Raw genomic sequence first — 27,526 nt, 5'->3', positions numbered from 1 at the left:
TGTCAACTAATCTGAATTCAATGTGAAATCAACAAAAAATGTCACCATTAATTGGATTTGTGGGTAGTGAGGGTAGGCAACATCACATTCGCCACGCTGACCCTCAACACGTGGGCCTCTCAGCGGTGTGTGCTTAGTCCCCTCCTGTACACCCTGTTCACTCACGACTGCGTGGCTGCGTACGACTACAACACCATCATCAAGTTTGCAGACGACATGATGGTGGTAGGCTTGATCTCCGACAACGATGAGGCGGCCAATAGGGATGAGGTCAGAGACCTGGCAGTCTGGTTCCAGGACGACAACCTCTCCCGCAACGTCAGCAAGACAAAGAAGCTGATCATGGACGACAGGAAGCAGAGGGCCAAGCACACCCCCATTCACGTTGACGGGGCTGTAGTGGAGCGGGTCAAGAGCTTCAAGTTCCTCTGTGTCCACAACACTAAGGCTCTATCATGGTTCAAACACACCAACACAGTTGGGAAGAGGGCACAACAAAGCCTCTTCCCCCTCAGGAAAAGATGTGACATGGGCCTTCAGATCAGCTGCAGCATTGAGAAAATGTTTTATATGCATTGACCCTTTTTGCACAAACTTTTTTGACTCATCACATATGCTGCTGCTATTGTTTACTATCTGTCATTTTATACTTAGTTATATGTACATATCTACCTCAATTACCTCATACCCCTACACATCGACTCAGTACTGGTACCCCTTTTTTATTGCTAAGTTATCGTTACTCATTGTGTATCTATTATTACTTATATTATTACATGTTTTACTTTTCTATTATTTCTCTATTTTCTTGTTCTCTGCATTGTTGGGATGGACCCGTCAGTAAGCATTTCACTGTTAGTCCATGGCTGTTGTTTACGAAACATGTGACAAATACAATTGGATTTGATTTGACTTAGGTTAAAAGTTGGGTAAAAAAAATACAATTACTTTTTGCAATTTTAATCAGTTTTCCACGTTGATTCAATGTCATCACATTCATCTTTGGGGTTGAGAGGACATATAAACTTTGTTGATTCAACCAGTTTTTGCCCACTGCCCAGTGAGTTCTTTCCAATAAGAAGCATGTTGTTCCTCCAGTTGGTTATCCCCGAGCTGACAAGGTACAAATCTGTCGTTTTGCCGCTGAACAAGGCAGTTAACCCACTGTTCCCCGGTAGGCCGTCATTGTAAATAAGAACTTGTTCTTAGAGTAGTTAAATAGTTAAATAAAGGTTCAATTTAAAAAGGTGCCATTTTTTAAAGTTTGCTAGCCTTATAGCATGGGACAGCCCAATTTTGTCGGCGTAGCCAGTGTCATCACATATGTCTCTCCGAGTGGACATATGGAGCTGGAAGAAGTAAGATGAGACAATCCCACCCTGTGGCACCCCAGTTATGTCTGTCCGTTATGATTGTTAATTCAATTTGCACAAAAGGAATTCAGCACTGCTTGTTTTAAATCTTTATTAGATGAGCTTGATGCTACATACAGTGGCTTGATTCTCCACGCTTGCAAAAGGCGATTGAGTCGTGGGAAAGTACTGCAGCGATTTGTTGACTTGCTGCCCGAGATCAAATAATTTCTGAGTCACGAAATGAGGAGTATGAGGAACTGTCTGATGATGCATGGCTGCTAGACTGAGGTTTCGGAGATAATTGAATTGCAATATGACATCGGGTTGAAAGCAAGATCAAGAGGCAGTGACTTTTGGGGTCTTGTAAACACTGAAGTTTCCCCTCCTTTCATCCTGCGGCGCTTAAGGTGAAGGCCTACTTTGGGTGAACATATCTCTGTGAGATGGCCTTTTCACAGATGAAAATAATCAAGTCAAAGAACAGGTCTTGTCTAACTAATCTCACAAACAGTGTCAGACTTGCTGTGTCAAAGTATGAGCCAGACTACAGAGCACTTGCTGAGAGTGTGCAATCACAGCCATCACATTGAATGTGTGGGAGGCTCTCATCAACAGCCATCAGAGTGAGTGAGTATTGCCAGTTTTAAATCTGTTGTAGGCTATATTGTTTACAAAAGGATATGATCTGTGCTGTTCAAAAAGGGAAACAGTACTGTACATGATTGGCTTAGGCTTGTAATTGACTGATTATTGAGATTATATATATTTTTTATTTAACCTTTATTTTACTAGGCAAGTCAGTTATTAAGAACTAATTCTTATTTACAATGACGGGCTACGCCAGCCAAACCCGAATGACGCTGGTCCAATTGTGTGCCGCCCTATGGGACTCCCAATCACGGCCTGAGCTGCAGTGCATCTCAGGCCGTGCAGTGCATCTCAGGCCGTGCAGTGCATCTCAGGCCGTGCAGTACATCTCAGGCCATGCATCATGTAATGCAGCCTGGATTCAAACCAGGGACTGCAGTGACACCTCTAGCACTGAGATGCATTGCCTTAGACCGCTGTGCCAGTCAGGAGCATATATACATGAATGGTGAATGAGTAATAGGCCAGTTGAAATATTGAACAATGTAATATGACTGTTTTAAAATGTTGAATGATAGTTGCACTTACTTCTGATTATACTATTTGTATAATTAAATGAATACTTTGCGTGACTGACAGGTAACAAAATGAAGAATGTCAAAGTGGAACTACATTGTGGCCTTGTTTTTTTGTCATTTTTTGCAAGTGGTAGATCTTGGTTTACATTTGGACTTGGGATGTGATCTTAGGCTTGAAAAGGTTGGTGACCACTGATCTAGACCAAATGCTTTATTTGGACTGTCTTGGAAGAGCTTGTTTCATTTTTGAGTTATTCTTAATTTTTTAGGGTGTAAATCAGCTTTAATATTGCAGATAGATTGTGGCTTCCATCATTGTAATTGTCTGCATCATTTCCAACCCCTTAAATTAAACTGGTATACTTTTTTATTCATCCCAATTTTATTTAACCAATTGTGTTCTTTAATGCAGGGCCAACAGACAAGTTCCTTACTTTCTTCCCCTTCCACTTACCTCTTCCATTTTTGCAGTAATGCTGTAATTAGTTGGTTGTCCTTTTGGATAGCAGACAGTTCCATAGATTTTTGTTAGCTGCAAGTGAGACATAACTCCACCATAACTCCACCAGTCCTATTTAAATAATTTACAAAGATTATACAATTTAAAAAAAATATATATAATGTTTTTTTATCAAATAGTATATTTGAGTTTAAAGGAAAGGGAAAGGGGGATACCTAGTCCGTTGTACAACTGAATGCATTCAACTGAAATGTGTCTTCCGCATTTAACCCAACCCCTCTGAATCAGACAGGTGTGGTGAGCTGCCATAATCATTTGCCGATAATATTTGTTGTAATATTTGTTCTGTCTTTTCTGGTGGACTAAACTGAAATTGCCACCAACTTTCTATGGCTTGTTTTAAAAAATAGTGATATTTTGGAGACAATTTCATTTTCAAATATTGGAAAGTGTGAGGTTGAAATTAAATTAAAGGGAAAAATGCCATTCTTGGACATGGGGTGAGACATTCTTACTAAAAATGCCATTCTTGGACATGGGGTGAGACATTCTAATCTGCTAGAGAACCAGTTTGGATTTAAGAATAACTAATTCTGAAGCCTTTAGTGAGAGGTCTAATGCTTTAATATTTAATCATTTCAGCCCTCCAAATTCATGTAGGACTGTTTAATTTAGTCTGGCTTGCCGTTCCAAATAAAATGGAATATTATTTTGCTCATATAATTTAAAAAACAAGTCGCTAGGTGTAGGCAAGGCCATAAGCAAATAGATCAACTGAGATATGACTAAAGAGTTAAACATTAAAATACCATTTATAATACGAACACATTTCCACATATAACACACTATTACAAACATACATAATATACTAACATAATGACGCAATAAATACTCAATCTAAAAAAAATATGGATTCTTCATCTACTATAGTCCCACAACATTTCTATGTATTATATTTAAATTGTTTTAAAATAATGTTTAAATGTATATATTGAAAGGTTTCTGGTTTGCTCAGTTAATTTATTATATGTATTTATTGCTCTAAATAAAGAAATGGGCCTCTGGCAGTCTCTATGGGGGTGCCACAGGGTTCAATTATTGGACCAACTCTCTTCTCTGTATACATCAATGATGTCGCTCTTGCTGCTGGTGAGTCTCTGATCCACCTCTACGCAGACGACACCATTCTGTATACTTCTGGCCCTTCTTTGGACACTGTGTTAACAACCCTCCAGGCGAGCTTCAATGCCATACAACTCTCCTTCCGTGGCCTCCAATTGCTCTTAAATACAAGTAAAACTAAATGCATGCTCTTCAACCGATCGCTACCTGCACCTGCCCACCTGTACAACATCACTACTCTGGACGGCTCTGACTTGTAGGTGGACAACTACAAATACCTAGGTGTCTGGTTAGACTGTAAACTCTCCTTCCAGACTCACATCAAACATCTCCAATCCAATGTTAAATCTAGAATTGGCTTCCTATTTCGCAACAAAGCATCCTTCACTCATGCTGCCAAACATACCTTTGTAAAACTGACTATCTTACCAAACCTCGACTTCGGCGATGTAATTCACAAAATAGCCTCCAATACCCTACTCAATAAATTGGTTGCAGTCTATCACAGTGCCATCTGTTTTGTCACCAAAGCCCCATATACTACCCACCACTGCGACCTGTATGCTCTCGTTGGCTGGCCCTCGCTTCATACTCGTCGCCAAACCCACTGGCTCCAGGTCATCTACAAGACCCTGCTAGGTAAAGTCCCCCTTTATCTCAGCTCGCTGGTCACCATAGCAGCACCAACCTGTAGCACACGCTACAGCAGGTATATCTCTCTGGTCACCCCCAAAACCAATTCTTCCTTTGGCCGCTTCTCCTTCCAGTTCTCTGCTGCCAATGACTGGAACGAACTACAACAATCTCTGAAACTGGAAACACTTATCTCCCTCACTAGCTTTAAGCACCAGCTGTCAGAGCAGCTCACAGATTACTGCACCTGTACATAGCCCATCTATAATTTAGCCCAAACAACTACCTCTTTCCCTACTGTATTTATTTATTTATTTATTTTGCTCCTTTGCACCCCATTGTTTCTATCTCTACTTTGCACATTTTTCCACTGCAAATCAACCATTCCAGTGTTTTACTTGCTATATTGTATTTACTTCGCCACCATGGCCTTTTTTTGCCTTTACCTCCCTTATCTCACCTCACTTGCTCACATTGTATTTAGACTTATTTTTCTACTGTATTATTGACTGTATGTTTGTTTTACTCCATGTGTAACTCTGTGTTGTTGTATGTGTCACACTGCTTTGCTTTATCTTGGCCAGGTCGCAGTTGTAAATGAGAACTTGTTCTCAACTTGCCTACCTGGTTAAATAAAGGTGAAATAAAATAAATAAATCGAAATGTTCTTTTGCCTATTTCTCTTTTCTGTCTAGATAACGCATAGATGGTGGACAATCTATTCCTAGTATTTACTGAATGTCTGTCTCTTACCAATTGAATACTGTTGTGAATAGAACTTGGCCATTTTAAATTATGTATATTATGAAATAAAATAAGCATGTTCCTTTCAATTATCTTATCGATTGATGACCAACCAAGAACATTGCGCATGACTGCAACAGAAGAACCATATCTCCACCTTAAAACAATCCTTGCTGCTTTGTTCTGTGCATTCTGCAGCCTCCTAACTTCACTTGATGATGCATTTCCCCAGACCACAGAACAGTAGTTCACCTGACTCTCAATTCATGCTTGTGTTATTTGCTGAATAATTTTTCCTGTTAAATATTTAGCTATCCTTCTGATTATGCATGCTGTTTTAATATTATTATTTTTTACATAGATTGGTTATTTGAGACGACCATGATAAGCAGTTGTCTAGCTGCACTCCCAATAGTTTTGTTTCTGCCACTTCTTCAATTTGTACTCCTCTTATACTTAATTGTATCCCATGCTGTTTTGGTCTTTTCCTAGTGGAACAGACCAACATAGCTTTGGTTTTCTTGGTGTTTAAAACAAGTTTGTTTTGGCAAACCCACTCCCTAATATTCTCCAAATCTCCTTGTAAAGCTTGATGTACCTGTTGAACCGATTGTCTTGCTGCATACATTTTAGTATCATCTGCAAATACAGTAGCTTGAGTTTCAGCTAAGGTATAGGGAAAGTCGTTGGTATATGTTAAATAGAGAAGTGGCCCAAGGCAGCTGCCCTGTGGTATTCCACAGTTTAACACATGAGGAGAAGAAAATGAACCATTGTTATAGGTGGACTGTTTCATGTCAGTTAGATACTGCATGACGGTACCCAATTCAATGCTACCTCCTTAAAACCATAATGCATTACTTTTGTCAAAATTATTTCATGATCCACTAAATCAAATGCTGCACTGAAATCTAAAAATAGTACACCCACAAACGTGCCATTATCCATAGCATTGAACCACTGATCAGTCATGTCAACCAATGCAGTGGTTGTGGAATGTTTTTTGCGATAAGCATGCTGATTGGCTGTAATCAGGTCATTCTTTTCCATGTACTCCCATATTTGTCTACTCACAATACCCTCCAATATCTTACTGAGTGTAGGGAGTAGACTAATTGGTCGACTATTGGCAGGAGTAATGGGTTCTTTGCAGTCTATTGGAATAGGACACAGTTTTGCATGCTTCCATACATTTGCAAACATCCCCTTTTCCATTAAATATGTATCTCAGTGGAACTGCAATCTGGGGAGCAGCACAGCGAAGCAAAAAATTGTCCATAAGACCATAACCTGTAGATTTATCATCAGGTAACGACTTCAATGGGTTTGACACCTCCTCCACTGACACCGTTTGCAGACTAAAAGAGCAGATCTTGTTGCTCATAATATGATCATCAATTCATTTGGACAATAGCTTGTTTGGAAGAATGCATGTTTAAATTGTTGCTCAGTAAAATAATTTTCTTTGTAAAAAAATCTGCAAAATGATTGGCAATATCATATGGTGGTTTTGTTATTATTCTCCCGTCAACCTCCACACTAGATGGGCGTGATGAGATAGATGTACTAAGTAAGCCCTTAACTGTGTTCCATACCTTTATAGAACCATTTTTCCAATCAATTAAAGCATTGCCATATTTCTTTGAGAAAAAGCCTCACCCAGTTCCTTCATCAATCAATGGAGATGGACGGGCACCAACTGTACTCTTTCTTATAGGGGCATGATGGTCCATTACCTCAGTGAGCAAATCAATAAAACATTCTGTAGCGTGATTTAAATCATCCTCTAGACAAATCAGCTCCCAGGGTACAGCAGCCAAATCATTTAGAAATAGGTCATGATTAAATGTTTTAAAATTTCTCTTAACCACAATCCTAGGGGGTTTCTTTGGAACCTTGGTGTTCATGGTTATGGTCACAATATTATGGTCTGTCCAGCCCACTGGCATTGATCTGGCTTTTAAGCATTGCAATGGTATATTACAGAAAATCTGATCAATGCATGTGTCTGAACGATGACCCAACTTAATTGAAGATCTAGTAGTATCATTAACCATTTGTTTCATACCACAGTTCTTGGCATATCTCATCAATTTTGTTCTATTCGAATTATTGTGATCCTTCCAATTTATATTAAATCACCCAAGATAAATACATCTCTGTTGCTATCTGTGGCCTGGTCAAACCCAGTACATAAGTCATCCAGATAGCACACCTTAGAGCTAGGAGGTCTATACACACATCCTACCAATATGGGTGCCTGGTGAGGCAGATGTACTTGAGCCCATAGTGCCTCTATTTGACATACATTAAGGTCATCCCTTCTCTTAAAATGTATATGATTCTGAATGAACAGTGCTCCACCCCCACCATTCCTATTCCTATCTCTTCTCAGTAGACTATATCCATGAATGTTAGTTTGCCCATCATTTACAGATGCATCTAAATGTGTTTTGGTCAAAGCCAAAATATGAATATTATTTATGTTGACCAAGTTAAAACCCTCATTTGTTAGGAAGGCTACATATATTAACCTGAGCCATATGCAACCCTTTCCTTATCAAGTGAAGATCAATAGAGCATGTATTCGTTTTAGTTGAAGTTGTCATGATACACTACAACACGCAAACCCAAATTTGAACATTCAATTAAAATAGCCAGGGAGTTACTCCAGAGTCCCGATACAATCTGGTTAGCGCCAGTTTGCGCTGTTCTGTGAAGGGAGTAGTTCACAGAGTTGTACAAGATCTTCAGGGTTTTGGCAATTTCTCGCATGGAATAGCCTTCATTTCTCAGAACAAGAAAAGACTGCCAAGTTTCAGAAGAAAGTCCTTTGTTTAATTTTGAGCCTGTAATCGAACCCACAAATGAGGATGCTCCAGATACTCAACTAGTCTAAAGAAGGCCAGTTTTATTGCTTCTTTAATCAGAACAACCGTTTTCAGCTGTGCTAACATAATTGCAAAAGGGTTTTCTAATGATCAATTAGCCTTTTAAAATGATAAACTTGGATTAGCTAACACAACGTGCCATTGGAACACAGGAGTGATGGTTGCTGATAATGGGCCTCTGTACGCCTATGTAGATATTCCATTAAAAGTCAGCCATTTCCAGCTACAACATGTCAGCAGGAGCAGGTGCCCCTGGTATAGGGATTTAGGAGCGCGTCTGGGAGCACGCGGCGATGCTCCATCATCTCGGCGCTGCGATGGACCGCATCCCTCGACCCCTATACCAGGGGCACCTGCTCCTGCTGACTCCACATTGAGCGTGTGAAATTCTGTCAATGGGTGGGTGTAGCTGGTGCATGGAAGTCAGGCGCAGGAGAGCAGAGATGAGTGGACAAAGCACTTTACTCAGGCAATTATTAAAACAGGACGCAACCGCGCCACAAAAACAAAACAAGGCATGATCCTCAGAGAGAGAGAGAGAGAGAGAGAGAGAGAGAGAAAAGGAGAGAGTGAGAGAGAATTAGAAAGAGCATACTTAAATTCACACAGGACACCGGATAAGACAAGAGAAATACTCCAGATATAACAGACTGACCCTAGCCCCCCCGACACATAAACTATTGCAGCATAAATACTGGAGGTTGAGACAGGAGGGGTCAGGAGACACTGTGGCCCCATCCGATGATACCAGGACATCCGACCCCCGGACAGGGCCAAACAGGCAGGATATAACCCCACCCACTTTTCCAAAGCACAGCCCCCACACCACTAGAGGGATATCTTCAACCACCAACTTACTATCCTGAGACAAGGCAGAGTTTAGCCCACGAAGATCTCCCCCACGGCACGAACCCAAGGGTAGGCGCCATCCGACAGGAAGATCACGTCAGTGACTCAACCGACTCAAGTGACGCACCGCTCCTAGGGACGGCATGTAGCAACACCAGTAAGCCAGTGACTCAGCCCCTGTAATAGGGTTTGAGTCAGAGAATCCCAGTGGAGAGAAGGGAACCTGCCAGGCAGAGCATTGGAGTAATATGATCCATTTCTTGGTTCTACTCAGGATTTAAACATACATTCTTCTAGCAGCCATGTTTAACACTAACTGAAGTATATTTAGTGCTTTATCCAGGTAGCCGGAAAGTAGAGCATTGCAGTAGTCTAACCTAGAAGTGACAAAAGCATGGATACATTTTTCTGCATCATTTTTGGACAGAACGTTTCTGATTTTTGCAATGTTACGTAGATGGAAAAAAGCTGTCCTTGAAACAGTCTTGATATGTTCGTCAAAAGAGAGATCAGGGTCCAGACTAACAACGAGGTCCTTCACAGTTTATTTGAGACGACTGTACAACCATCATGATTAATTGTCAGATTCAACAGAAGAGCTCTTTGTTTCTTGGGACCTAAAACTAGCATCTCTGTTTTGTCCGAGTTTAAAAGTAGAACATTTGCCGTCGTTCACTTCCTTATGTCTGAAACACATGCTTCTAGCGAGGGCAATTTTGGGGCTTCACCATGTTTCATCGAAATGTAGAGCTGTGTGTCATCCGCCTAGCAGTGAAAGTTAACATTATGTTTCCAAATGACATCACCAAGAGGTAAAATATATATTGAAAACAATAGTGGTCCTAAAACAGAGCCTTGAGGAACACCAAAATTTACAGTTGATTTATCAGAGGACAAGCCATCTACAGAGACAAACAGATATCTTTCCGACAGATAAGATCTAAACCAGGCCAGAACTTGTCCGTGTAGACCAATTTGCTCCAAAAGAATGTGGTGATTGATGGTATCAAAAGCAGCACTAAGGTCTAGGAGCACGAGGACAGATGCAGAGCCTCGGTCTGACGCCATTAAAAGGTAATTTACCACCATCACAAGTGCAGTCTCAGTTCTATGATGGGGTCTAAAACCAGACTGAAGCATTTCATATACATTATTTGTCTTCAGGAAGGCAGTGAGTTGTTGCGCAACATCTTTTTCATTTTCTTTTTAGAGGAATGGGAGATCCAATATATTCCAATAGTTTTTTATATTTTCTGGGTCAAGGTTTGGCTTTTTCAATAGAGGCTTTATTACTGCCACTTTTAGTGAGTTTGGTACACATCCGGTGGATAGAGAGCCATCTATTATGTTCAACAAGCACAGGAAGCAGCTCTTTCAGTAGTTGGAATAGGGTCCAACTATGGAGCTTGAAGGTATAGAGGCCATGATTATTTTCATCAATGTGTCAAGAGATATAGTATTAAAAAATAGGATTGGGGGACCATTCCATTATGATATCATGATAAATAAACTATATGTACATCCCATATCTGCACAAAATTGAAAGATCTCTACAGTATGTCAGAACTCCTGCTCGCAGACACACGTGGACTCTGGCATTTGCAACCATTTTCCTTTTACACTCAATTAACTCCTGTTTTATTTGTCCAATGCTGCATTTTTCTCCTTTCCCAACAGGTCTAGGAAGATGAAAAAGAGTGAAGCATTCGAAAAGTATTCAGACCTCTTGACTTTTTCCAAATGTTACAGCCTTATTCTAAAATGGATTAAAGCCTTTCCAAAACTGATTTGAGCCTTTCCAAATCATGTCCAATCAATTGAATTTACCATAGGTGGATTCCAATCAAATTGAAGAAACATCTCAAGGATGATCAATGGAAACAGGTTGCACCTGAGCTGAATTTAGAGTCTCATTGCAAAGGGTCTGAATACGTATGTAAATAAGGTGTTTCAATTTTTTTAATACATTTTCAAACATTTCCAAAAACCTATTTTTCCTTTGTTATTATGTGGTATTGTATTTATTTTTCTGAGGAAATTGTTTTATTTATGTCACGTTCGCCGGAAGCTCTGGACTGGGAACTGTCGTCGGAAGCTCTGTACTGGGAACTGTCGCCGGAAGCTCTGGACTGGGAACTGTCGCCGGAAGCTCTGGACTGGGGATCGTCGCAGGAAGCCTGGTGCGTGGGGCCTGCACTGGTGGTACCGGGCTGGTGACACGCACCTCAGGGCGAGCGCGAGGAGCAGGCACAGGACGTACCGGACTGAGAAGGCGCACTTGAGGAAGAGTGCGAGGAGCAGGAACAGGACGTACCTGACTGGGAACACGCACTTCAAGGAGAGTGCGTGGAGCAGGAACAGGACGTACCTGACTGGGAACACACACTTCAAGGAGAGTGCGTTGAGCAGATACAGGACGTACTGGACTGGGGACACGCACTTGAGGGAGAGTGCGAGGAGCAGGCACAGGACATACCTGACTGGAGAAACGCACTTGAGGGAGAGTGCGAGGAGCAGGCACAGGACGTACTGGGCTGTGGAGGCACACTGGAGACCTGGTGCATAGAGCTGGCACAGATGGTGCCGGAACGATGACACACTCCGCACGGTGAGTGCTGGAAGCTAGCACAGGACGTACTGGGCTGTGGAGGCACACTGGAGACCTGGTGCGTAGAACTGGCACAGATGGTGCCGGAACGATGACACACTCCGCATGGTGAGTGCGGGGAGTTGACACAGGACGTACTGGGCTAGGAAGATGTACTGGAGACCTGGTGCGTATAGCCGGCATCACTTGTACCGGAACTTTAGCACACTTCTCAGGATGAGTACGGAGAGCTGACTCAGGTGGCTTTAAATCGATAACACGCTCCTTAGGGCAAATGTTGTGCATCCTCCACCAATTCAATAACTCTCTCATTTCTCTCTCCTCCACATTCTCCCTCTTCTCCCAGACTGGCTCTGGTTCACTCCTCGACTCCGCCGACTGTTCCATGTGCCCCCCCCCCCAAAATGTAGGGTTTCTGTGGCCTTCCTCCCCGACTACGTCGCTGTCCCTCCTTCGCTGCTTCTGCCTGTTTCCATGGCAGGCTCTTCTCTCCTGCCATTATGTCGTCCCAAGTCCAGGATATTCTCTCCCTGATCTCCGCCAAAGACCAGGATGCCATCTCCTCCCGGGCACGCTGCTTGGTCCTTTGTTGATGGGATATTCTGTCACGTTCGTTTGTATAGACGGACCAAGGCGAAAGTGAAAATTTGCAAAACAAACCAACGAAACAACAAACCGTGACAACAGAGGTGCTACATACACTTACTCAAAACATTGTCCCATAACACACAGGTGGAAAAATGCTACTTAAGTATGATCCCCAATTAGAGACAACGATAACCAGTTGCCTCAATTGGGAATCATACCAACACACCAACATAGAAAAAACAAACTAGAACCCCACATAGAAAATATAAACTAGACTAAATCCCCAGTCACGCCCTGACCTACTCTACCACGGAAAATAAAGACTTACTATGGTCAGGACGTGACAATTTAATACATTTTAAAATAAGGCTGTAACGTAACAAAACTTTGAAGAAGTCTAGGGGTCTGAATAATTTCCCGAAGGCACTGTATGTGTTAACATATACATGTATGTGGCAAAACACATTTGAATACATGATTGAGGTCATTTTCCTACATATATATGGTATTTGACACTTTAGAAGGATTCATTTACATGTCTCTAATGTATGCTTTTCAGACAATACATGCAACACATAAGTTGGATATTACAAGAATCTTCAATGAATCGTGTAAGTGTATTTGCTGCCATATGTATCACTTCCAAGTTCCAGGTAGAACACTTAAGAACCTTGTTAATACATTATTCTATATATTTTCCACATGGGATGTGACCCACTGTTATGTATTAATACAATACGTATCCTATAGGAGAAAGTCTCAAAGAGGGATTTTCATTCAGTGGAACATATTAGAAAAGACCTGCACAAAGGTCAACATTATTGAAGAGGCACTTAGGCTATTGCTATTTTGGTCTTTATTGTGTCTTCTTTTGGCGAATGGACACCTAATGAAGTTTGATCTGATGCGGAAATGCTGTGATGGATGTGAGCTGACAGGGTTTGGAGAAATAACACTGTCAGAGGGTTGAGGATGAGTGACAGGGAGATGAATGAGACAAGGCAGCATTTATCTTTTGGGTCATCGATGCTCTTTCTGCCATCTTCTCAATAGCCTAATTCGGATCATTTTGAGGCAGTTACAACAGTGTAGAAAGCTAGGCCTAAAAAAGGAGGTTCCACTTTTTCTGACTTCACCCTATATATTTTACATCTAATAGCTTATCGATAGATTTCATAAACTATTTCACCTTGGACATCCTTGGTGATCTCTGATTAATGTGCTATCTAGTCTTAAATGTTTGGCGTGAGTTGCTTTGTTGCAGGGGCTCCTCACCTGAATTGCCTTTGCTGGGCCATTAGCAGTGGGGGTAGCATTTTTCCCTCCCATGATTTTATTTCAAGTAGGATAGCAGCCTACCCAAAAATATAACTGATATTGATAACCATACTGTAGATGTAATCTTGATACAAACATACAGTCTACTACTCAATGGGGAAGGCATGAATGGCATCAACACTGTGCCCTTCGCTCCCGCTTGACAAGTTGCCGAGTAGCCAAGTCATTGTAAGCACACGCATAAAACGCATGAAGAAGCAACACTGCAGCCATCATCAAATCAAATTGTGAAATGCTTGCTTACAAGCCCTTAACCAACAATGCTTTAAGAATATTTTTTAAAAGTGTTAAGTAAAGAATAGATAAGTAGAGAATAGAAAATAAAAGTAACAAATAATTCAGCAGCAGCAGTAAAATAAAAAGCGAGGCTATATACAGGGGGTACCGGTACAGAGTCAATGGGCACCGGTTAGTTGAGGTAATTGAGGTAATATGTACATGTAGGTAGAGTTACATCAGCACTTTTAATAAAAAATAAACATATAACTTTATAACTGAAAATATACAGTGGAATACTGTGGGAAGGCAGGTGGCAGGCTTAGGTCCAAAATAAGCACATATTTTGGCTAGATTTTGGCGACCCTGTTTGATGGCTATGACCTCCGGCAAGCCATCAAACAGGCAAAGCGTTAATACAGGACTAAGATTGAACCCTACTACGCCGGCTCTGGCAGGATGGATGTGGCATGGCTTGCAAACTATCATGGATTACCAAGAAACCCAGCCACGAGCTGCCCAGTGACGTGAGCCCAACAGACAAGCTAAATGATCACTTCAAGGCAAGCAACACTGAACCATGCATGAGCGTACCAGATGTTCCGGACGACTCTGTGATTTTGCTCTCTGTAGCCGATGTGAGTAAGACCCCCCTCAGGGGTGTGTGCTTAGTCCCCTTCTTTACTCTCTGTTCATCCACGACTGTGTGGCCGCGCACGACTCCAACACCATCATCCAGTTTGCTGACGACACAACGGTGGTAGGACTGATCACCGATGATGATGAACCAGTCTAGAGGGAAGTGGCCACAGACCTGGCAGTATGGTTCAAGAACAACAACCTCTTCCTCAATGTCAGCAAGACAAAGGAGCTGATTGTGAACTACAGAAAACTAATGGGCAAGCACACCCCCATCCACATCGATGGAGCTGTACTGGAGTGGGTCAAGAGCTTCAAGTTCATGTGTGTCCACATAACTAAGGAATTAACATGGTCCATACCCACACAGTTGTGAAGAGGGCACAACTCTTTATCGTTATTCACTGTATATGTATTTCTTGTGTCACTATTTGTATTCTTATTTGATCTTTATCTTAAACTCTGCATTGTTGGAAAAGGACCCCTGAGTAAGCGTTTCACTGTTAGTCTACACCTGCTGTTTACGAAGCAGGTGACAAATACAATGTGATTTGAGAGTGAAACCTCTCACTTTGACCCTCTTCCTCGCCCTTTTCAGAAAAATGTTGAAGCAAGCATTGCGAGATCATAGACATTGTGGAATAAACAAGAATGTCACTTATGAAGTGAGTGTTGTGGAAAGGCCTTATTTTTTGTTACAGAATGTAAAACAATTCCAATCAGGTGTTTAAGTGATAAAATGTCATGTTAAGATTGTGTAAAGTTACTAAGGTTTTACTGCCATATCATTGCTTTGAATTCGATGTTTTGTTCGTTAGCTTATAGCTAGCTATGGCTAACTCCTGAGACGAGTCTTGGCCTTTCCCTAACGTTAGTTAGTTACTCACTTAGCTAGCAAGCTAACCTTAGCTGGTCTCCTTCACCAGTTTCTTGTTTTTGTGTTTAGCCAGTTATTGTATCGGGGTCAGGTTTATTAGTACCTGTACGTTACTACTGCGAACACAAAAGATTCTGTTGTGTTTCAAAACGAGTATTTGCAGCTAGCACATGCACCGCCCACATACGCTACTGTAACTACGTAAGTAAGGTTAACTACGTTATCCTAACGTTAGATGGCCTTGTTTACAGTCGAGATGTTGGAAGTGGAAATCTTAGCTAATGGTGCAAGAAGAATGACAATTTCCTACTGGCGCTGACTCAGTTGTCCCAGGACCAGCTGGAGTCCGAGTAGAGAGCCCGGACACAGAGGTCCCACTCCACCGCCCTCGTCTCCTCCCGCAGACAACCCCCTCCCTACGGCAACAGGAATAGCTACATGCCCCGCTCTCTGGAAGTACTAAGCTTTACTCCATACCCAGTTTAATGGATTCAATGAAGCTGTGTTATTGTTGGTGTTGTGTTAGAAATGACGCCCTGAATATTCAGAAAAGCGATATCATTGGATTTAGCTTTTTCCTCTCAGTTTGTGTGTTGGACTCCCCTGTGTTGTAGGACAGTGGGAATGGGTACATCGGCACATTGCTTCTTACTACTAGTCTCTCAGTGTTTGACAACCTTCCTTGTGTTGGAGGACTTTTCAGATGGCTTTGCGTTCCCTGAGATCCACGTGGCCCAGTTCCCTCTGGAGATGGGGAAGGAAGAAGAAGCGCTCCAACACCCTGTACAGGTGGACGGGGAGGCCAAGATCAAATATGACGCCATCGCCAGACAGGGACAAGGTAAGAATGTTAATAGATATCCAGCTGGTCTACCTAGATCTACAATGTAGTTGTACGTACAAGACATTCTCATATGAGTCTGAAGTAAATCCATTGGACCTTCTCATGTGGATTTATTTTACATTATTTACATTAGTCATTTAAGATGTTTTTATGCAGAGTGAGTGCATACATTATTGTGAGTGCATACATTTTCATACTTTTTTAATACTGGGAATTGAACCCACAACCCTGGTGTTGCAAGTGTCATGCATTACCAACTGAGCCACATAGGACCATGACGCTGGGGACCATGATTCTGGGGATGAAATTGCCTATGAATCGCTGTGCCCACATCTTTATTTTATAGAGCAGTGGTCTCCAGACTCCTTCCTGTGCTGTGACCCACCATGTTTTTGTTATTGTCATCTAGTTACCAAGTAAAAAAAGCTGTTTCATGCCACAATCCTGTATTAAACAGAGAGCCATCATTTGAATAACTACTGTCACGGAGGACCTGTGTACAGTTCAGTTTCCATATATTCAGCTGTCTCCTCTGTTGTCCCTGAGCAGGTGATTTTCAGTAAGTACTCAGACCTGCTTCCTAAGGAAGTGCTGAGCGACTATGACCCAGAGTTGCAGAAGCCTGACGAGGAGGCTGTCAAATAGCTGACGGAGAAGACCCGCGATGCTCTGCTGAAGCAGGTCTCTCAGAAGATAGCTGCAGCTATGCCTGTGAGGACAGCTGACAAACAGGCCCCAGCACAGTACATCAGGTACGGATTTTGAATGTGATGGATGATGCCAACTGTTGTTTATGAGTTTCTCCCTTTTCAAAATGGAAGATAATATAGGGTGTTCACCCATAAAATGCTTCATTCATTCAAGGTTTTTACAAGTATGTCCATTCAATAGAACATTTTGTTAAAAAAACAATACTCCAAACCCCATGTCTCTACCATATATGGTTCCAAAAGTTACCAACAATTTACTCTGAGAATTTAGCACGTTTAGAGTGAATGGAACGTCATCAGGGGCATGATCAAAAAGTGGTCAATGCTCAATAGAACTCTGGCACTGCTCCGCAGCAGAACGGTACTAACGTCAACTCAAAAGCTAACTAGTGACTGCCGGTTCGTGAGTTAAAATATGGTCTTTTTCTAAATTAAATCCGCTGAATACAATATATATTTACACTACATGACCAAAGGTATGTGGACATGTTTCTCGTCGAACATCGCATTCCAAAATCATGGGCATTAATATGGAGTTCGTACCCCTTTTTCTGCTATAACAGTTACCTCTCATCTGGGAATGCTTTCCACTAGATGTTGGAACATTGCTGCAGGGACAACTCCACAAAAGCATTATTGAGGTCGGGCACTGATGTTGGTGATTAGGCCAGGCTCACAGTTGGCGTTCCAATTCATCCCAAAGGTGTTCGATGGGGTTGAGGTCAGGGCTCTGTGCAGGCCAGTCAAGTTCTTCCACACCAATCTCAACAAACCATTTCTGTATGGATTTTTCTTTGTGCATGGGGGCATTGTTATGCTGAAACGGGAAAGGGACTTCCCCAAACTGTTGCCACTAATTTGGAAGCACAGAAAGGTCTAGAATGTCATTGTATGCTGTAGCGTTAAGATTTCCCTTCACTGGAACTAAGGTGCCTAGCCTGAACCATGAAAAACAGCCCCAGACCATTATTCCTCCTCCACCAAACATTCCTGGCATCCGCCAAACCCAGATTAGTCCGTCGGATTGCCAGATGGTAGAACGTGTTTCCACTGCTCCAGAGTCCAATGGCGGCAAGCTTCACACCACTCCAGCCGATGCTAGGCATTGAGGAGGCTTGTGTACTACGGCTGCTCGGCCATGGAAACCCATTTCATTAAGCTCCTGACGAACAGTACTTGTGCTGAAGTTGCTTCCAGAGGCAGTTTGGAACTCGGTACTGAGTGTTGCAACCGAGGACAGAGGATTTGTATGTGCTTTAGCACTCTGCAGTCCCGTTCTGTGAACTTGTGTGGCTTACGACTTCATGGCTGAGCCGTTGTTGCTCCTAGAAGTTTCCACTTCACAATAACAGTACGTACAGTTGACCGGGGAAGCTCTAGCAAGGCAGAAATTTGAGGAACTGACTTGTTGGAAAGGTGGCATACTATGACGGTGCCACGTTTGGAAGTCTGAGCTCTTTAGTCAGGCCGTTCTACTGCTAATGTTTGTATATGGAGATTGCATGGCTGTGTGCTTGATTTTATACACCTACACCTTTATTTGAAGCTACTCATTCAAGGGTTTTTCTTTATTTTTACTATTTTCTACATTTTAAGCAGTTTAAGTCCAGTGAATAACCTGACATGGTACAAAGGTAAGCGATAAACTGCCAGAGGTTTAAAATAAAGTTTAGGTTACCAAAAACTGAAAATTAATGTACATTCCAGAGTTGTGAAAAGGGGTCTTTTTCAGGGAACAAGTAATGGGTTAACAACTTACAGCTGTTCTGCAGCAATGGAAGTAAATTAAGCCTTGAAAGTTGATACTAACAGTTCCTACGGGTGTCCCAACTTTTGTTGATTACTTACAAACCCGCAGTCTATATAAAAGCAGTGTTGGAACAGACTGTGTTACTACACCCTCTTAAGCATTATTTGGACAGTATTGTACTGCAGGAAGTAGTATATTGCTATCATAATGGTGAGGGGGAAAAGCAATTAACAAAGGAAGAGAGACCATTATAACCCTTAAAAGTGTAGGTCTTTCCTTTAGAGAAGTTGCCATGGTGTCAGTGAGTACAGTTTCCTACACCATCAAAGGCAGACCCAAAGCCACAACAGAATCAGAAGACAAGATTCTGAGAGTCAACAGCTTGTGTGATAGGTGGCTCACAGGATAACCGCTTCAAGCACAGCTTAACACTGGTCAACTTAAGCAAGTCTGTTTCAACTGTGAAGAGAATACTGAGGTTGAGTGGCAGTAAGAAAGCCATTGCTAAGATGGCAAAATAAGAAAGAGGCTTGCCTGGGACATGAAACACTGCCAGCGGACAACTGAAGACCTCAAGAAGGTCTTCTGGACTGCTGAATCAAAATGTGAACTCTTCGGTTCATCGTGCAGGGTTTTTGTACGCCGTCAAGTAGGCTTAAGGATGGTTCCTCAGTGTGTGACAGCAACTGTCAAACATGGAGGAGGAAGCGTGATGGTCTGGTGCACTTTTGCTGGATCCAGAGTTGGCGACTTGCACAGAGTGAGTGGCACCCTGAACCAAAACGGCGATCACAGCATTTTGCAGGGGTTCATCGTACAGCAAGATAATGACCCAAAACATACCTCCAGGCTATGTCAGAACTACTTTAGAAGAAAAGAACAAGACAGTAGGCTTCAAATCATGGAATGGCCAGCACAGTCTCCAGCCTTAAACCCCATGGAGCTGGTTTGAGATGAACTGGGCAGAAGAGTGAACGCAAAGCAACCTACAAGTGCAACACATTTCTGGGAACTTCTGCAACAGTGTCGGGAAGAACTTTCCCAACAATATTTGATTTCCATTGTAGAAAGAATGCCACAAGTGTGTTTGGCTATTATGTCTGCAAAGTGTTATGTTAAACAAAATGATTCCATGGTTTCATTTTTTTTTGTCTCCAGTTGTTTATTCGTTCTATGCTTTAATTTCAGAGTACATTAAGACATTAAACTGTGAATTTCAATAACAACTGGGAAAATGGTGGCATTCTAAAACTTGTGACCTGTAGTATATGTGTGTGTGTGTGTGGACTTCAACTCGGGGGACAAACGTATGGTGGAGATGCAGAAGGACCCCATGGAGCCCCCACGCGTCAAGTAAGTACATTCCCACCAGCGTCGCTGACTAAACTCATAACTGACTAAACTTTAAAACATATGTGCTTGTCACTATAGACAGGTTAGCTGACAATGTCACGGAAACAATGGGGCATGTGTTTCTGGGTGGCTAGATATTTATTTTATTTAACTAGGCAAGTCAGTTAAGAACAATTTCTTATTTTCAATGACAGCCTAGGAACAGTGGGTTAACTGCCTGTTCAGGGGCAGAACAACAGATTTGTACCTTGTCAGCTCAGGGGCTTGAACTTGCAACCTTCTGGTTACTAGTCCAACGCTCTTACCACTAGGCTACCCTGCCGCCCCTAGATAGCTAGCAACAATGACAAGAAGCTGCCATGTGGGGAATCGTGGGTGGCTCATTTCAGCTAGTTTTATCTTGTACTTGATACCATGTCTTGTTTTGACTGAATATTCGCTGGCTAGCTAACAAGCAACTGTAACAATGTATTTGAGAGACGACACATGGTCCTTGTGCAAAATATAGCTTACATGTTGTCAACCGTCGAAGCCAACCTCGTCTGTTTTGTCCTATAGCTGTGCACTCGTCGGTTTTGTTGCTGAACAGTCAACCTGCCTATGTGCTAGGATAACTTGAGTCATGCACATCTGCTAAATAAAGCTAGAAGCACACTCGCTTATCTTGTCATCTAGGATGTGGTGTGTCAAGGTTCCTTATTCCAGGATCAATAAGAAGATTCCTGGTGGACCTCCCTCCCCTCCTACATCTGTCATGCACTCGCCAAGCAGAAAGGTACCGTTGGGGATCAGACAGACTTAACTGATCTCAAGATTTTAAGTTGCCAATAGTGTTTTTATGACTTTTAATAATGTGTAAAAGGATCAGCTCAACTCAACACCTTTTTTCGTGTCCAAATGAAATGTACTCTCTTCTCTAGCTGTGTTGATGTGTTGAGCAAAGATGTGATGCGTTTTCTCTCTCTGTCCTACCAGATGACAGTCAAGGAAGATTCCTCCCTGCATCTCAAACTGGAAGAACGCAAAGATATACCAACTCTGCTCTCTCCTTCTGGAGACACTGACTCAATGGGAGGTTGTGTTTGTTTGAGGTCAGGATTGCTGACATTGTAAGTACACTCCTGTGTTCTATGACTAGTGGTTTTTGTGATTGCCTAAAGCAAAGTTGTGTAATGCACTATATTTCTATTATAAGGCATTATACAACTGGTTGGTTTAATCCTGAATGCTGATTGGTTAAAAGCGCATTCCAGCCTGTGTCTATTCCACAAGTTACCACCGGCTAAATCCTATGACGTTAAAATGCCTATTTACTCTGTTCCATCTGACTGAGCAATCCACTGTCTCATCAGCCCAGCCAGGCACTTCATTAACTTGATCTCCACTATTAAAAGCATATAGACAGTTTCGGGGGATGAGATAGACAGGCAGCGTTTCTCAGCCAATCGAAATTATGAATCAGCTGGCATCATTTTATGGATATGTATAAAACTAAAATAAAAAGTAATACGAAGTGCAGCTAGTTTGTCTTTCCAGCTTCAGTTTGAAGTGATTGTGTTAGCTGTGTTGTTGGCTAGCTCCTCTGAACAAGTGTCCTGACGAGAAAGCACATCTTCTATGCCAGGTGAAATCACGCCTCATTAGCTCACTGTTATGGATGTATCCAAATAAATGTCACTAGAAAACAGCTTATGCAAATGCGGCGACTTTGCTGTTATTCTGGCTGCACTTTTTGATGTGACTAAGTTAGCTGTAGTTGACTAGCTAGCAAGCAAGGGATAAGAAAGTTGCCAGCCAGTATGGCAATGGAACATTTAGAATGAACGACTGGGTCGCATCTCTAGCAACCGAACCGATAGAACGAACAACCAGCCGGCATTGGTAGCAACCCTAGATTTGTGTCGGGACTATATCTTGTGGAAGGATGAAATGGTGTGAAAACTTGAAATTTGTCTGTCATTATTTGAATATGTTGGTAACCTGTTGTTTAAAAGTCACAATGCCCTCAAAGCTGGTGTTTGGAGGATATCTTGGCACGGTTCGCTGACCCGAGATAAAGCCTAACCAGACCTGTGCCAGTATATCCTCCAAACATCGGCTTCTCTGGCATTACCACTTAATTATGTGTGAGTGTGTGTTTCATAGAAAGTGTTCCCAAAGTTGAGTCCTATGTTCTGGGTTTGTCTTCTCGAGTTACACCACCCCCCCTGGACAAGCATCTGGCAGCGTACGGTAGAGGACTGCAGACCGTTCACATCAATGACAACTTTGCCAAACTGGCCAAGGCTGTGGTTGAGAACCGATGTTTGTCCTGTGATTAGCGATTCCTTCTCTGAGTCTCTCTGAAATATACATATATATATATACATACATACATACTTACATACAGTGGGGAGAACAAGTATTTGATACACTGCCGATTTTGCAAGTTTTCCTACTTACAAAGCATGCAGAGGTCTGTAATTTTTATCATAGGTACACTTCAACTGTGAGACACGGAATCTAAAACAAAAATCAAACATTTTTAAGTAATTCATTTGCATTTTATTGCATGACATAAGTATTTGATACATCAGAAAAGCAGAACATAATATTTGGTACAGAAACCTTTGTTTGCAATTACAAAGATCATACGTTTCCTGCAGTTCTTGACCAGGTTTGCACACACTGCAGCAGGGATTTTGGCCCACTCCTCCATACAGACCTTCTTCAGATCCTTCAGGTTTCGGGGCTGTCACTGAGTAATACAGACTTTCAGCTCCCTCCAAAGATTTATTGGGTTAAGGTCTGGAGACTGGCTAGGCCACTCCAGGACCTTGAGATGCTTCTTACGGAGCCACTCCTTAGTTGCCCTGGCTGTGTGTTTCGGGTCGTTGTCATGCTGGAAGACCCAGCCACGACCCATCTTCAATGCTCTTACTGAGGGAAGGAGGTTGTTGGCCAAGATCTAGCGATACAAGGCCCCATCCATCCTCCCCTCAATACGGTGCAGTCGTCCTGTCCCCTTTGCAGAAAAGCATCCCCAAAGAATGATGTTTCCACCTCCATGCTTCACGGTTAGGATGGTGTTCTTGAGGTTGTACTCATCCTTCTTCTCCCTCCAAACACGGCGAGTGGAGTTTTGACCAAAAAGCTCAATTTTTGTCTCATCAGACCACATGACCTTCTCCCATTCCTCCTCTGGATCATCCAGTTGGTCATTGGCAAACTTCAGATGGGCCTGGACATGCGCTGGCTTGAGCAGGGGGACCTTGCATGCACTGCAGGATTTTAATCCATGACGGCGTAGTGTGTTACTAATGGTTTTCTTTGAGACTGTGGTCCCAGCTCTCTTCAGGTCATTGACCAGGTCCTGCCGGGTAGTTCTGGGCTGATCCCTCACCTTCCTCATGATCATTGATGCCCCACGAGGTGAGATCTTGCATGGAGCCCCAGACCGAGGGTGATTGATTGTCATCTTGAACTTCTTCCATTTTCTAATAATTGCGCCAACTGTTGTTGCCTTCTCACCAAGCTGCTTGCCTATTGTCCTGAAGCCCATCCCAGCCTTGTGCAGGTCTACAATTGTATCCCTGATGTCCTTACACCCTCTCTGTTCTTGGCCAATGTGGAGAGGTTGGAGTCTGTTTGATTGAGTGTGTGGACAGGTGTCTTTTTTACAGGTAACGAGTTCAAACAAGTGCAGTTAATACAGGTAATGAGTGGAGAACAGGAGGGCTTCTTAAAAAAAACTAACAGGTCTGTGAGAGCTGGAATTCTTACTGGTTGGTAGGTGATCAAATACATATGTCATGCAATGCAATACAATGCAAATTAATTACTTAAAAATCATACAATGTGATTTTCTGGATTTTTTTTTAGATTCCGTCTCTCACAGTTGTAGTGTACCTATGATAAAAAATTACAGACCTCTACATGCTTTGTAAGTAGGAAAACCTGCAAAATCGGCAGTCTATCAAATACTCCCCACTGTATATATTTTTTGGGGTGAATGGTCATCTCTTTGTGTCAATTTCAAAGCCGACTACTTTTCTGTATGATATTGGCTCTAGCCTTTAGAGTGATTCTCTCATCATAAAATTAAGATTCTGTGTTTTCTTTCTCTTCGTTGTGCTGTGTCTAAGCCTATATGCCTCCAAGCCACATATATGATTGTAGCCTAAAGTTTAAAATGTGATGTTGATATAAATGAATGTAAACTAACTCTGTGTCTACTGCATCCAGGCCAGAGAGGCTGTGGAGATGAGATCCCAGGTGGAGAAGAAGATGGCCCAGAAAGAGAAGTAGAAGAAGGAGGAAAAACTCAAGAGAGCTGGCTCAGATGGCGCGAGAATGCAGGGCAGGGATCAAAGGTCACAGAGGGGACAGAGGTCAGTCCACAACCTCTTCCTGCTTGAACCTAACCACAGATCTAGGATCAGGTCACCTGTTTGTGATGTCATGTTTTCCTGTACAAGGACTGCCAATGTAAAGTGTTGTAAAGTCGTGTGGATGGTCTGTGACAAATCAATCAATATATTTGACATGAAATATACTGACGGGGTTTAACCAAATGCAGCATTGAGGAACACAAACCCCTAGACCTTTCTCAGAATCTTGTCCAAGTAGCTCTGTGCACGCAGAGAGCAGACTACTCAGCTGTCAGTCCTGATTATGTGTGAGTGAGCTGCCTGGTAACACCCTTGCTCCTTCTCTCTCGCATGCTTTCTCCCTCCATACCTCCCCTCTTTCTGTCGTCACTCTGTAACTCTCTCTCCCCTCTCTCCATCCTCTCACCCTTATTCTCCTCTCTATCCTCTTTCTTCTACGCCACCTCTCCCTCCCGCTCTCTCTCCTGTGGCAGGTGGCGAGGACGGTGAGGCCAGAGAGTGTGACGAGATCCGCCATGACAGGAGGAAAGAGAGACAGCACGACAGGAACATCTCCCGAGCCTCCCCCGATAAGAGGTACATACATCCACACACACACACCCTGCTGAATCATTCATGGTTCATTCGGAACGCTGAAGGAACGCAGCTGGCCACAGCAGCACCCAGCCCAGACCCCCTGACCGTCCTGTCTGCTACAGCTGCAGTGCTTCAGAGAGCGAGAGGGAGATAGGGAGACAGGCCGAGAGGGAGACAGGCAAAGAAAATGAGAGAGCAAATTGGTGAGAGGCAGACATAGAGATTAGGCTACTCTGCTCCAGTTGTCTGTCTCTGCAGTGGAGCTGTCAGATGATGGCAGGGGGAAGGGGGGAGAGCAGTAGGAAGAAAGGATAGGGAGACGGCCACTGATTACAATGACAGGCCTGACTGCTGGTTGTAAATGGCCTCATTATGAAGAGCCGGTTAGCCCAGAGCGTCTACTTAACCTTGCAGTCGCTTCTGCTGGATGTGATTATCTGCAGATATGTTGGGATTGTGATAATGTTAGCAGACAGTGATGTGCTATGTTTGGTGCAGCAACTCATTTCACACACAAGCTACAGAGGTGGTACTAAACACCAAGCTCTCCCGTATTCATATGTTGTCTCTCTCTCTCTCGCCTTCTTCCTTAACTAACCATCTGGCGGTCTGGGTCAGCCCAACCCTAGAGCCTCCAGTGAGGCTCAGTACGACCAGAGACTATTCAACCAGACCAAGGTGACACACACACACACCTGCTGTGCTGTCAGAGGTTCTCCTATAGTGGTGTTTCTACTAGAGTAGAGCTCTGACAAGGACATGTATGGAGACGACCTGGACAAGCTCATGCAGAGCAACAGGTACCACCTCCGTCTGTTAAATGACCCTGCTGACTATAGCTTATACCAGGGCTCTCCAACCCTGTTCCTGGAGAGCTACCCACCTGTAGGTTCTAACTAACCTGCTTCTGCCTATCAACAGGTTCATTATTAGAATTGAGTGTGCTAGATCAGGGTTTGGAGTGAACCTACAGGACAGGTTTCTCCAGGAACAGGGTTGGCGAGACCTGGCTTATACTATATCCGTATGCAGTATATTACTGTATGTTGATGACCTGGTCACTCGCTTGCAGAGCAACAGGTATCGTAGGCCGTCTGTTTCCCTGGCGCTGCTTCCTCTCTGGGGAGAGATATATTGAGCGATGCAGTCGACTGCTGAGAAATGCAATGTTTAAGCCTCATTTTGTTACCCTACGTATGCAATGCAAGGACGCTGCAGTCTGTAGTGTAAGGGCTGTAGTGATGTGTACTGTAAGGGCTGTAGTGATATTGCACCAAAGCGGGACATGCAGGCGTCTACAGTATAGTGCGTATACCAGAGCAGAGCAGCTTGCTTCATCCGTAGTATCCCTCCCCTAAGGTCCATTATGTCTACTGAAATCCACTCTCAGTTCGTTGTACTGGCTGGTTTATAGGTTAGGATTCTTTATTGGGTTTTCTACAGATAACCCAGTCACTAACAGGGACTGGTGGTGGAATGCGATACTGGAATGCGATACTTCTAGACACTACAGAACAGTATTTTGTTATCTGACAGATTGCCGTCACTGATACATTCTACCTGTTTCGATCACATTTCTAATGGGGGAAATAATACACTGAGAAAGTTCAATGGACAGCATTCCAAACAGTACACATCAATGCATACAGGTAATTGCCAAAATAAAGGAAACCCCAATGTGGTGTCTTAACCCCCTAGTGTCAATGTCCCCGTGGAAATCGAATTACATTAAGCTAGAATATCTATCTAGATATCACATTTCTGCATGGGCTGCGTCTCAAACCTCTGCGTCTGCCGACGTCGCCCTTCCGCATCTGCGTGAAAGGCGGCAGAGCTAGAGCAGTGTTTGTCAAACCGTGAGACATCCCGGGAAATCGGTCTTCTCACAGAATTCTCTGTAGCGTCCCCAACAGTTTGGCCAACAAACTATTATGACCCCTGTCATGACGTTGGCCTCTTTGGGTATAGCAACCCCATCTCCCTCTCCCTGCCTCCCTCTTGCCTCCTTCAACTAGGCTGCTGTGGTCAGAGGTCGTAAATTCATGAAAAAACCCTGCCACATGGCCACATAGTAGAGAGAGAGTACATTTTCATAGAGGACAAAGGAAATCCTTCCACCTCACAGAACTTGAGGTCTGAACAACGTTTACGTTCCGGAGAAGGTATAAAAGAATGGGTGAAGAATCCAGCTACGAACTGGTCCGTTTGTCACAACTTGGGAAAGCTCATGGGAGTCGATATGAGGTTTACATCTAATTGTTGTATAAGATGAATGAGTATGATACTGTTTGTATAATTGTGTAATATGATTCCCTTTTGATTTGAACTAAATCAGAGGACCGCCCCCGAGCCAAGTTAGGGTCAGACATCCTGGAACAGCCCTCTTCGGCCCATCCGAATAAAACCCCCACTCGGGTTTTCGATCAGCAGACCGAGC

General features: G+C 42.9%; 1 pseudogene; it reads left to right on the top strand.

The window, feature by feature from the left end:
* Window positions 1–216: 216 nt before the first annotated feature.
* LOC112251507 lies at window positions 217–25,989 on the top strand (annotated as a pseudogene).
* Window positions 25,990–27,526: the final 1,537 nt, after the last annotated feature.

This window comes from Oncorhynchus tshawytscha, linkage group LG05 (assembly GCF_018296145.1).
Source record: "Oncorhynchus tshawytscha isolate Ot180627B linkage group LG05, Otsh_v2.0, whole genome shotgun sequence".
Classification (NCBI taxonomy): domain Eukaryota; kingdom Metazoa; phylum Chordata; class Actinopteri; order Salmoniformes; family Salmonidae; genus Oncorhynchus; species Oncorhynchus tshawytscha.
The sequence above is the reverse complement of the archived record's forward strand: the minus strand, read 5'-3'. Positions and strand labels throughout refer to the sequence as shown.